The 13,895-nt window shown below is 35.8% G+C and overlaps 1 protein-coding gene across 1 annotated transcript in view; it reads right to left on the bottom strand.

The window, feature by feature from the left end:
- The window catches only part of LOC146299183 (G2/M phase-specific E3 ubiquitin-protein ligase-like), a 39,094-nt gene extending 26,111 nt beyond the window's left edge, over positions 1-12,983 (bottom strand). The window contains exon 1 of the transcript XR_014735167.1: positions 12,904-12,983. The gene's annotated coding sequence lies outside the window, so the exon portion shown is untranslated. The remainder of the gene's footprint in view (positions 1-12,903) is intronic.
- Positions 12,984-13,895: the final 912 nt, after the last annotated feature.

The following is a 13,895-nucleotide window of genomic DNA, read 5'->3' on the forward strand; positions in this document are numbered from 1 at the left end:
ACAGTAGCATGTTAGAACACTTCAAACATCAAGAAAACAATTCAGAAAGAAGTTACCTGCCAAACTTTGTAAATGCATTTAAAACGCTATTCAGGAGATGAAAAACACTTCTGAGCAATAAAAACATGAAAGTCTCAAAAACGGAATCAAATGGCTAAACAACTTCACTAAACACCTTTTCAACATATATGCAGCCAAAGAAGCATGTTATAACACTTAAAACATCAAGAAAACCTTTCAGCCAGAAGTTACATGCCAAACTTTGTAAATGCATAGAAAACGCTATTCAGGAGCTGAAAAGCACTTTAGAGCAATAAAAACATGAAAGTCTCAAAAACGGAATCTAATGGCTAAACAACTTAACTAAACACCTTTTCCACATATATACAGCCACAGAAGCATGTTATAAGACTTCAAACATCAAGAAAACCTTTCAGCCAGAAGTTACATGCCAAACTTTGTAAATGCATTGAAAACGCTATTCAGGAGCTGAAAAGCATTTCTGAGCAATAAAACATGAAAGTCTCAAAAACGGAAATGGCTAAACAACTTCACTAAACACCTTTTCCATATATATGCAGCCACAGAAGCATGTTATAACACTTAAAACATCAAGAAAACCCATCAGACAGAAGTTACATGCCAAACTTTGTAAATGCATTGAAAATGCTATTCAGGAGCTGGAAAGCACTTTAGAGCAATAAAAACATGAAAGTCTCAAAAACGGAATCAAATGGCTAAACAACTTTACTAAACACCTTTTCCATATATATGCAGCCACAGAAGCATGTTATAAGACTTCAAACATCAAGAAAACCTTTCAGCCAGAAGTTACATGCCAAACTTTGTAAATGCATCGAAAATGCTATTCAGGAGCTGAAAAGCACTTTAGAGCAATACAAACATGAAAGTCTCAAAAATGGAATCTAATGGCTAAACATCTCCACTAAACACCTTTTCCACATTGTACAGTCACAGTAGCATGTTAGAACACTTCAAACATCAAGAAAACAAGTCAGACATTAGTTACATGCCAAACTTTGTAAATGCATTGAAAACGCTATTCAGGAGCTGAAAAGCATTTCTGAGCAATAAAACATGAAAGTCTCAAAAACGGAAATGGCTAAACAACTTCACTAAACACCTTTTCCATATATATGCAGCCACAGAAGCATGTTATAACACTTAAAACATCAAGAAAACCCATCAGACAGAAGTTACATGCCAAACTTTGTAAATGCATTGAAAATGCTATTCAGGAGCTGGAAAGCACTTTAGAGCAATAAAAACATGAAAGTCTCAAAAACGGAATCAAATGGCTAAACAACTTTACTAAACACCTTTTCCATATATATGCAGCCACAGAAGCATGTTATAAGACTTCAAACATCAAGAAAACCTTTCAGCCAGAAGTTACATGCCAAAGTTTGTAAATGCATTGAAAATGCTATTCAGGAGCTGAAAAGCACTTTAAAGCAATAAAAACATGAAAGTCTCAAAAACGGAATCAAATGGCTAAACATCTCCACTAAACACATTTTCCACATTGTACAGTCACAGTAGCATGTTAGAACACTTCAAACATCAAGAAAACAATTCAGAAAGAAGTTACATGCCAAACTTTGTAAATGCATTTAAAACGCTATTCAGGAGCTGAAAACCACTTCTGAGCAATAAATACATGAAAGTCTCAAAAACGGAATCTAATGGCTAAACATCCTTCACTAAACACCTTTTCCATATATATGCAGCCACAGAAGCATGTTATAACACTTAAAACATCAAGAAAACCTTTCAGCCAGAAGTTATATGCCAAAGTTTGTAAATGCATTGAAAATGCTATTCAGGAGCTGGAAAACACTTTAGAGCAATAAAACATGAAAGTCTCAAAAATGGAATCTAATGGCTAAACATCTCCACTAAACACCTTTTCCACATTGTACAGTCACAGTAGCATGTTAGAACACTTCAAACATCAAGAAAACAATTCAGAAAGAAGTTACATGCCAAACTTTGTAAATGCATTTAAAACGCTATTCAGGAGCTGGAAAGCACTTTAGAGCAATAAAAACATGAAAGTCTCAAAAATGGAATCAAATGGCTAAACATCTCCACTAAACACCTTTTCCACATTGTACAGTCACAGTAGCATGTTAGAAGACTTCAAACATCAAGAAAACAATTCAGAAAGAAGTTACATGCCAAACTTTGTAAATGCATCGAAAATGCTATTCAGGAGCTGAAAAGCACTTTAGAGCAATAAAAACATGAAAGTCTCAAAAACGGAATCTAATGGCTAAACAACTTCACTAAACACCTTTTCCATATATATGCAGCCACAGAAGCATGTTATAACACTTAAAACATCAAGAAAACCATTCAGACATTAGTTACATGCCAAACTTTGTAAATGCATTGAAAACGCTATTCAGGAGCTGAAAAGCACTTCTGAGCAATAAAAACATGAAAGTCTCAAAAATGGAATCTAATGGCTAAACATCTCCACTAAACACCTTTTCCACATTGTACAGTCACAGTAGCATGTTAGAACACTTCAAACATCAAGAAAACAATTCAGAAAGAAGTTACATGCCAAACTTTGTAAATGCATTTAAAACGCTATTCAGGAGATGAAAAACACTTCTGAGCAATAAAAACATGAAAGTCTCAAAAACGGAATCAAATGGCTAAACAACTTCACTAAACACCTTTTCCACATATATGCAGCCAAAGAAGCATGTTATAACACTTAAAACATCAAGAAAATCTTTCAGCCAGAAGTTACATGCCAAACTTTGTAAATGCATAGAAAACGCTATTCAGGAGCTGAAAAGCACTTTAGAGCAATAAAAACATGAAAGTCTCAAAAACGGAATCTAATGGCTGAACAACTTCACTGAACACCTTTTTTCATATGTGTACAGCCACAGAAGCATGTTAGGACACTTCAAACATCAAGAAAACAAGTCAGACATTAGTTACATGCCAAACTTTGTAAATGCCTTGAAAACGCTATTCAGGATCTGAAAAGCACTTTAGAGCAATGAAAAAATGAAAGTCTCAAAAACGGAATCTAACGGCTAAACATCTTCACTAAACACCTTTTCCACATATATGCAGCCAAAGAAGCATGTTATAACACTTCAAACATCAAGAAAACCTTTCAGCCAGAAGTTACATGCCAAACTTTGTAAATGCATTGAAAACGCTGTTCAGGAGCTGAAAAGCACTTCTGAGCAATAAACACATGAAAGTCTCAAAAACGGAATCTAACGGCTAAACATCTTCACTAAACACCTTTTCCATATATATGCAGCCACAGAAGCATGTTATAACACTTACAACATCAAGAAAACCATTCAGACAGAAGTTAAATGCCAAACTTTGTAAATGCATTGAAAATGCTATTCAGGAGCTGGAAAACACTTTAGAGCAATAAAACATGAAAGTCTCAAAAATGGAATCTAATGGCTAAACATCTCCACTAAACACCTTTTCCACATTGTACAGTCACAGTAGCATGTTAGAACACTTCAAGAAAACATTTCAGAAAGAAGTTACATGCCAAACTTTGTAAATGCATTTAAAACGCTATTCAGGAGCTGAAAACCACTTCTGAGCAATAAATACATGAAAGTCTCAAAAACGGAATCTAATGGCTAAACATCCTTCACTAAACACCTTTTCCATATATATGCAGCCACAGAAGCATGATATAAGACTTCAAACATCAAGAAAACCTTTCAGCCAGAAGTTACATGCCAAAGTTTGTAAATGCATTGAAAATGCTATTCAGGAGCTGAAAAGCACTTTAGAGCAATAAAAACATGAAAGTCTCAAAAACGGAATCAAATGGCTAAACATCTTCACCAAACACCTTTTCCACATTGTACAGTCACAGTAGCATGTTAAAACACTTCAAACATCAAGAAAACAATTCAGAAAGAAGTTACATGCCAAACTTTGTAAATGCATTTAAAACGCTATTCAGGAGCTGAAAAACACTTTTGAGCAATAAAAACATGAAAGTATCAAAAACAGAATCTAATGGCTAAACAACTTCACTGAACACCTTTTCCATATGTGTACTGCCACAGAAGCATGTTAGAACACTTCAAACAAGAAAACAAGTCAGACATTAGTTACATGCCAAACTTTGTAAATGCCTTGAAAACGCTATTCAGGAGCTGAAAAACACTTCTGAGCAATAAAAACATGAAAGTCTCAAAAACGGAATCAAATGGCTAAACAACTTCACTAAACACCTTTTCCACATGTATACAGCCACAGAAGCATGTTATAAGACTTCAGACATCAAGAAAACCTTTCAGCCAGAAGTTACATGCCAAACTTTGTAAATGCATTGAAAATGCTATTCAGGAGCTGGAAAGCACTTTTGAGGAAGACAAACATGAAAGTCTCAAAAACGGAATCTAATGGCTAAACATCTTCACAAAACACCTTTTCCATATATGTGCAGCCACAGAAGCATGTTACAACACTTCAAACGTCAAGAAAACCATTCAGACAGATGTTACATGCCAAACTTTGTAAATGCATTGAAAACGCTATTCAGGAGCTGAAAAGCACTTTAGAGCAATGAAAAAATGAAAGTCTCAAAAACGGAATCTAATGGCTAAACATCTCCACTAAACACCTTTTCCTTATTGTACAGTCACAGTAGCATGTTAGAACACTTCAAACATCAAGAAAACAATTCAGAAAGAAGTTACATGCCAAACTTTGTAAATGCATTTAAAACGCTATTCAGGAGATGAAAAACACTTCTGAGCAATAAAAACATGAAAGTCTCAAAAACGGAATCAAATGGCTAAACAACTTCACTAAACACCTTTTCAACATATATGCAGCCAAAGAAGCATGTTATAACACTTAAAACATCAAGAAAACCTTTCAGCCAGAAGTTACATGCCAAACTTTGTAAATGCATAGAAAACGCTATTCAGGAGCTGAAAAGCACTTTAGAGCAATAAAAACATGAAAGTCTCAAAAACGGAATCTAATGGCTAAACAACTTCACTAAACACCTTTTCCATATATATGCAGCCACAGAAGCATGTTATAACACTTAAAACATCAAGAAAACCATTCAGACAGAAGTTACATGCCAAACTTTGTAAATGCATTGAAAACGCTATTCAGGAGCTGGAAAGCACTTTAGAGCAATACAAACATGAAAGTCTCAAAAATGGAATCTAATGGCTAAACATCTCCACTAAACACCTTTTCCACATTGTACAGTCACAGTAGCATGTTAGAACACTTCAAGAAAACATTTCAGAAAGAAGTTACATGCCAAACTTTGTAAATGCATTTAAAACGCTATTCAGGAGCTGAAAACCACTTCTGAGCAATAAATACATGAAAGTCTCAAAAACGGAATCTAATGGCTAAACATCCTTCACTAAACACCTTTTCCATATATATGCAGCCACAGAAGCATGTTATAAGACTTCAAACATCAAGAAAACCTTTCAGCCAGAAGTTACATGCCAAAGTTTGTAAATGCATTGAAAATGCTATTCAGGAGCTGAAAAGCACTTTAGAGCAATAAAAACATGAAAGTCTCAAAAACGGAATCAAATGGCTAAACATCTTCACTAAACACCTTTTCCACATTGTACAGTCACAGTAGCATGTTAGAACACTTCAAACATCAAGAAAACAATTCAGAAAGAAGTTACATGCCAAACTTTGTAAATTCATTTAAAACGCTATTCAGGAGCTGAAAAACACTTTTGAGCAATAAAAACATGAAAGTATCAAAAACAGAATCTAATGGCTAAACAACTTCACTGAACACCTTTTCCATATGTGTACTGCCACAGAAGCATGTTAGAACACTTCAAACAAGAAAACAAGTCAGACATTAGTTACATGCCAAACTTTGTAAATGCCTTGAAAACGCTATTCAGGAGCTGAAAAACACTTCTGAGCAATAAAAACATGAAAGTCTCAAAAACGGAATCAAATGGCTAAACAACTTCACTAAACACCTTTTCCACATGTATACAGCCACAGAAGCATGTTATAAGACTTCAGACATCAAGAAAACCTTTCAGCCAGAAGTTACATGCCAAACTTTGTAAATGCATAGAAAACGCTATTCAGGAGCTGAAAAGCACTTTAGAGCAATAAAAACATGAAAGTCTCAAAAACGGAATCTAATGGCTAAACAACTTCACTAAACACCTTTTCCATATATATGCAGCCACAGAAGCATGTTATAACACTTAAAACATCAAGAAAACCATTCAGACAGAAGTTACATGCCAAACTTTGTAAATGCATTGAAAATGCTATTCAGGAGCTGGAAAGCACTTTAGAGCAATACAAACATGAAAGTCTCAAAAATGGAATCTAATGGCTAAACATCTCCACTAAACACCTTTTCCACATTGTACAGTCACAGTAGCATGTTAGAACACTTCAAACATCAAGAAAACAATTCAGAAAGAAGTTACATGCCAAACTTTGTAAATGCATTTAAAACGCTATTCAGGAGATGAAAAACACTTCTGAGCAATAAAAACATGAAAGTCTCAAAAACGGAATAAAAATGGCTAAACAACTTCACTAAACACCTTTTCCACATATATGCAGCCAAAGAAGCATGTTATAACACTTAAAACATCAAGAAAATCTTTCAGCCAGAAGTTACATGCCAAATTTTGTAAATGCATAGAAAACGCTATTCAGGAGCTGAAAAGCACTTTAGAGCAATAAAAACATGAAAGTCTCAAAAACGGAATCTAATGGCTGAACAACTTCACTGAACACCTTTTTTCATATGTGTACAGCCACAGAACCATGTTAGGACACTTCAAACATCAAGAAAACAAGTCAGACATTAGTTACATGCCAAACTTTGTAAATGCATTGAAAACGCTATTCAGGAGCTGAAAAGCACTTTAGAGCAATGAAAAAATGAAAGTCTCAAAAACGGAATTTAATGGCTAAACAACTTCACTAAACACCTTTTCCATATATATGCAGCCACAGAAGCATGTTATAATACTTCAAACATCAAGAAAACCATTCAGCCAGAAGTTACATGCCAAACTTTGTAAATGCATTTAAAACGCTATTCAGGAGCTGAAAAACACTTCTGAGCAATAAAAACATGAAAGTCTCAAAAACTGAATTTAACGGCTAAACATCTTCACTAAACACCTTTTCCATATATATGCAGCCACAGAAGCATGTTATAACACTTACAACATCAAGAAAACCATTCAGACAGAAGTTAAATGCCAAACTTTGTAAATGCATTGAAAATGCTATTCAGGAGCTGGAAAACACTTTAGAGCAATAAAACATGAAAGTCTCAAAAATGGAATCTAATGGCTAAACATCTCCACTAAACACCTTTTCCACATTGTACAGTCACAGTAGCATGTTAGAACACTTCAAGAAAACATTTCAGAAAGAAGTTACATGCCAAACTTTGTAAATGCATTTAAAACGCTATTCAGGAGCTGAAAAACACTTTTGAGCAATAAAAACATGAAAGTCTCAAAAACGGAATCAAATGGCTAAACAACTTCACTAAACACCTTTTCCACATATATACAGCCACAGAAGCATGTTATAAGACTTCAGACATCAAGAAAACCTTTCAGCCAGAAGTTACATGCCAAACTTTGTAAATGCATTGAAAATGCTATTCAGGAGCTGGAAAGCACTTTTGAGGAAGACAAACATGAAAGTCTCAAAAACGGAATCTAATGGCTAAACATCTTCACAAAACACCTTTTCCATATATGTGCAGCCACAGAAGCATGTTACAGCACTTCAAACGTCAAGAAAACCATTCAGACAGATGTTACATGCCAAACTTTGTAAATGCATTGAAAATGCTATTCAGGAGCTGAAAAGCACTTTAGAGCAATAAAAACATGAAAGTCTCAAAAACGGAATCAAATGGCTAAACATCTTCACTAAACACCTTTTCCACATTGTACAGTCACAGTAGCATGTTAGAACACTTCAAACATCAAGAAAACAATTCAGAAAGAAGTTACATGCCAAACTTTGTAAATTCATTTAAAACGCTATTCAGGAGCTGAAAAACACTTTTGAGCAATAAAAACATGAAAGTATCAAAAACGGAATCAAATGGCTAAACAACTTCACTAAACACCTTTTCCACATATATACAGCCACAGAAGCGTGTTATAAGACTTCAGACATCAAGAAAACCTTTCAGCCAGAAGTTACATGCCAAACTTTGTAAATGCATTGAAAATGCTATTCAGGAGCTGGAAAGCACTTTTGAGGAAGACAAACATGAAAGTCTCAAAAACGGAATCTAATGGCTAAACATCTTCACAAAACACCTTTTCCATATATGTGCAGCCACAGAAGCATGTTACAGCACTTCAAACGTCAAGAAAACCATTCAGACAGAAGTTACATGCCAAACTTTGTAAATGCATTGAAAACGCTATTCAGGAGCTGAAAAGCACTTTAGAGCAATGAAAAAATGAAAGTCTCAAAAACGGAATTTAATGGCTAAACATCTCCACTAAACACCTTTTCCTTATTGTACAGTCACAGTAGCATGTTAGAACACTTCAAACATCAAGAAAACAATTCAGAAAGAAGTTACATGCCAAACTTTGTAAATGCATAGAAAACGCTATTCAGGAGCTGAAAAGCACTTTAGAGCAATAAAAACATGAAAGTCTCAAAAACGGAATCTAATGGCTAAACAACTTAACTAAACACCTTTTCCACATATATACAGCCACAGAAGCATTTTATAAGACTTCAAACATCAAGAAAAACATTCAGACAGAAGTTACATGCCAAACTTTGTAAATGCATTGAGAACGCTGTTCAGGAGCTGAAAAGCACTTCTGAGCAATAAATATATGAAAGTCTCAAAAACGGAATCTAATGGCTAAACATCTTCACAAAACACCTTTTCCATATGTGTACAGCCACACTAGCATGTTAGAACACTTCAAACATCAAGAAAACAATTCAGACAAAGTTACATGCCAAACTTTGTAAACGGATTGAAAACGCTATTCAGGAGCTGGAAAGCACTTCTGAGCAATAAAAACACGAAAGTCTCAAAAACGGAATCTAATGGCTAAACATCTTCATTAAACACCTTTTCCTTATGTGTACAGCCACAGAAGCATGTTATAAGACTTCAAACATCAAGAAAACCTTTCAGCCAGAAGTTACATGCCAAACTTTGTAAATGCATTGAAAACGCTGTTCAGGAGCTGAAAAGCACTTCTGAGCAATAAATACATGAAAGTCTCAAAAACGGAATCTAATGGCTAAACATCTTCACAAAACACCTTTTCCATATGTGTACAGCCACACTAGCATGTTAGAACACTTCAAACATCAAGAAAACAATTCAGACAAAGTTACATGCCAAACTTTGTAAACGGATTGAAAACGCTATTCAGGAGCTGGAAAGCACTTCTGAGCAATAAAAACACGAAAGTCTCAAAAACGGAATCTAATGGCTAAACATCTTCATTAAACACCTTTTCCTTATGTGTACAGCCACAGAAGCATGTTATAACACTTAAAACATCAAGAAAACCATTCAGACAGAAGTTACATGCCAAACTCTGTAAATGCATTGAAAATGCTATTCAGGAGCTGAAAAGCACTTCCGAGCAATGAAAAAATGAAAGTCTCAAAAACGGAATCTAATGGCTAAACATCTTCACAAAACATCTTTTCCACAAATATACAGCCACAGAAGTATGTTATAACACTTCAAACGTCATTCTTAGGTCCCATGGACAACGTTGCCGCGACGTCGTACCTTGGTCGGCTGGTAACGTCATTTTTAGGTCCATGGGCAACGTTGCCGCGACTTCGTACCTTGGTCGGCTGGTTACGTTATTTTTTGGTCCCGTGGACAACGTTGCCGCGACGTCGTACCTTGGTCGGTTGGATACATTCATTTTAGTACCATGGGTTAAGTTTCCGTTAAGTCGCTCTTTGGTCGCAGGACAACGGATCTCGAGTGCAGTGGTTTATCACGGAGAGATCACACTGGATTGCTCTCAGTTCTGACACTTTTGTAATGTAGCCATAGTCTACATGAATTTCAATCACACAATATTAAATGTAGCACCCAGCACGTAAAAATTTAGACAATGTATGTAATTCATGTGCAGCTCAGCCCAAGCATGGTCATCCATTTTCTCATATGCAGGAACATAGCTTTAATAAGTAAAAGACTGAATTTCGAATATAATTTTTATATTCTTAGGCTTAGGCCTATATTAAAATATAAGTATTTAATTCTTTACATGTACAAAAAGAAATCAATGTGTGATGTGTAACATGATTAAGCAAACATTCTTTGGCCAGCACACCAAAGCTGTATGACCTACAATGCAAATCTGAGCTGCAATAATTTTGTAATGCAAAATTGTTAAATGTGACCGAAAGGCAAGCGATTCTCAAGTTTCATTTCCAAAGACAAGTCATCACAGAATATTACAAATCTTCCTTAGCAAACCTAGGTTTGCTCAGTCTGCCCCTGAACAAGAACTTTGCGCATGCCCATTTCAATCTCAGAAACTGGGATTTCAGAAAAGAGTTTGCAACTGAACGCATGGATTTCAACTGGAAATTAGCTACTTCAAAGGTGAGTTTCTTTACAGAAATAGATTTAAATATATAAACATATTTTCTGAAATCGGATGGAGCATGCTATTACGTATAGGTTTGAAATTTAGGCTATTAAGCCTGGTTATCTGTTTCAGATTAACATTGTTAAAGTTAGGATTTCGCTAGCTACTAGTAAAGCTAGTATAATGTACTCTAGAGTTAAGGCTAAACCCTCCAGAAAGTTAAATACTGAAAATACATACAAAGTTTAGCGTCTCACAAATCACCCACAAAATAATTAGTGAAAATAAACGTTCAGAACTAGAAAAAACCTTGTCCGAAAAAAGTTTATTTAGCCCTGGAAGACTGTGGAGCTAGCGCGTGTCTGATCACGTTTTGATCAGTCGGCACAGCAATGGCGTCTATAAAAGTATCATGTCACTAATTCTTCCATTTTGTGCATGCCATCTGTTTTTGGATACGTTTATTTGTTTTAACCTTAAGATGCATGAGTTCTAAATATTTCCGACTTCCACGAGTGAGTTTTTTCCAAAACGGCAGCTAGGTAGCTTTTATTATCTTCTGTTACCTAGCAACCTAGCATAATACTCGTAGCAATGCTCCTACCTGCTAGTGTTACTTGTTAACCTACTAATTGTAAATTTTTAAGCCATATTATAGCGTTTGTCACATTGTTTGTCTATCGGAAAATAGTCGGTTGTAATGTTCAGAATCACACATGCTACGCTGTGGGGCCCTGCTTTCGAACGATCACACGTGCGATGCTGATCCTTTTATATTTATATCAAAATGCTAATACTATGTACTTGAGCTACATTCCACTTTCATTTCTGTACAGAGTATCCTACCACCGTCACACGGCCTAGCACTGTGTCCCCTGGGAAATTATGGTAAAGTAATGAATGACCGTTTTTAACAGTGACAATAATTGTATGAACCATGGCAACCCTAAAGGCTATGTTTTGAAGCAAAAGCATGACTTAAAACTTTTGCATCACCAGGCCTCTTGGTGTCAACTCTGGTCTGGTAGAGGAGAACCCATATGGGGTCCAGGAAAACAGCTGGCAGCCAGGCAAGTGCAAATATAAGACCTTCAAAGCTTCTCAATAGCATTGCCAACTCATTGTAAGGCATACTTAAGTTGTTCTGATCGTGGCAGGGGGATACATATTTGTCAATACAACAAATGTTGTCTTACAAATGCTTTGTATACAACCATTCAAGGTAACATGTGTTATTTACATCAATGTTACAGCTAGCATGTTATAACACTTCAAACATCAAGAAAACCATTCAGACAGAAGATACATGCCAAACTTTGTAAATGCATTAAAAACGCTATTCAGGAGCTGGAAAGCACTTTAGAGCAATGAAAAAATGAAAGTCTCAAAAACGGAATCTAATGGCTAAACATCTTCACAAAACACCTTTTCCATATATATGCAGCCACAGAAGCATGTTATAACACTTCAAACATCAAGAAAACCTTTCAGACAGAAGTTACATGCCAAACTTTGTAAATGTATTAAAAACGCTATTCAGGATCTGAAAAGCACTTTTGAGCAATAAAAACATGAAAGTCTCAAAAACGGAATCTAATGGCTAAACATCTTCACTAAACATCTTTTCCACATATATACAGCCACAGAAGCATGTTATAACACTTCAAACATCAATGGACAACGTTGCCGCGACGTCGTACCTTGGTCGGCTGGTAACGTAATTTTTAGGTCCCATGGACAACGTTGAAATTTAGGCTATTAAGCCTGGTTATCTCGTTCAGATTAACATTGTTTACGTTAGGATTTTGCTAGCTACTATCTAGCAGTAAAGCTAGTATAATGTACTCTAGAGTTAAGGCTAAACCCTCCAGAAAGTTAAATACTGAAAATACATACAAAGTTTAGCGTCTCACAAATCACCCACAAAATAATTAGTGAAAATAAACGTTCAGAACTAGAAAAAACCTTGTCCGAAAATAGCTTATTTAGCCCTGGAAGACTGTGGAGCTTGCGCATAGCTGATCACGTTTTGATCAGTCGGCACAGCAATGGCGTCTATAAAAGTATCATGTCACTAATTCTTCCATTTTGTGCATGCCATCTGTTTTTGGATAAGCTTATTTGTTTTAACCTTAAGATGCGTGAGTTCTAAATATTTCCGACGGTTCCACGAGTGAGTTTTTTCCCAAAACGGCAGCTAGGTAGCTTTTATTATGTTCTGTTACCTAGTAACCTAGCATAATACTCGTAGCAATGCTCCTACCTGCTAGTGTTCCTTGTTAGCCTACTAATTGTAAATTTTTAAGCCATACTATAGCGTTTGTCACATTGTTTGTCTATCGGAAAATAGTCGGTTGTAATGTTCAGAATCACACATGTGCGACGCTACGCTGTGGGGCCCTGCTTTCGAACGATCACACGTGCGATGCTGATCCTTTTATATTTATATCAAAATGCTAATACTATGTACTTGAGCTACATTCCACTTTCATTTCTGTACAGAGTATCCTACCACCGTCACACGGCCTAGCACTGTGTCCCCTGGGAAATTATGGTAAAGTAATGAATGACCGTTTTTAACAGTGACAATAATTGTATGAACCATGACAACCCTAAAGGCTATGTTTTGAAGCAAAAGCATGACTTTAAACTTTTGCATCACCAGGCCCCTTGGTGTCAACTCTGGTCTGGTAGAGGAGAACCCATATGGGGTCCAGGAAAACAGCTGGCAGCCAGGCAAGTGCAAATATAAGACCTTCAAAGCTTCTCAATAGCATTGCCAACTCATTGTAAGGCATACTTAAGTTGTTCTGATCGTGGCAGGGGGATACATATTTGTCAATACAACAAATGTTGTCTTACAAATGCTTTGTATACAACCATTCAAGGTAACATGTGTTATTTACATCAATGTTACAGCTAGCATGTTATAACACTTCAAACATCAAGAAAACCATTCAGACAGAAGATACATGCCAAACTTTGTAAATGCATTAAAAACGCTATTCAGGAGCTGGAAAGCACTTTAGAGCAATGAAAAAATGAAAGTCTCAAAAACGGAATCTAATGGCTAAACATCTTCACAAAACACCTTTTCCATATATATGCAGCCACAGAAGCATGTTATAACACTTCAAACATCAAGAAAACCTTTCAGACAGAAGTTACATGCCAAACTTTGTAAATGTATTAAAAACGCTATTCAGGATCTGAAAAGCACTTTTGAGCAATAAAAACATGAAAGTCTCAAAAACG

The sequence above is a fragment of the Hypomesus nipponensis genome, chromosome 3, assembly GCF_054491055.1.
Source record: "Hypomesus nipponensis isolate SF chromosome 3, ASM5449105v1, whole genome shotgun sequence".
NCBI classification, from domain to species: Eukaryota; Metazoa; Chordata; class Actinopteri; order Osmeriformes; family Osmeridae; genus Hypomesus; species Hypomesus nipponensis.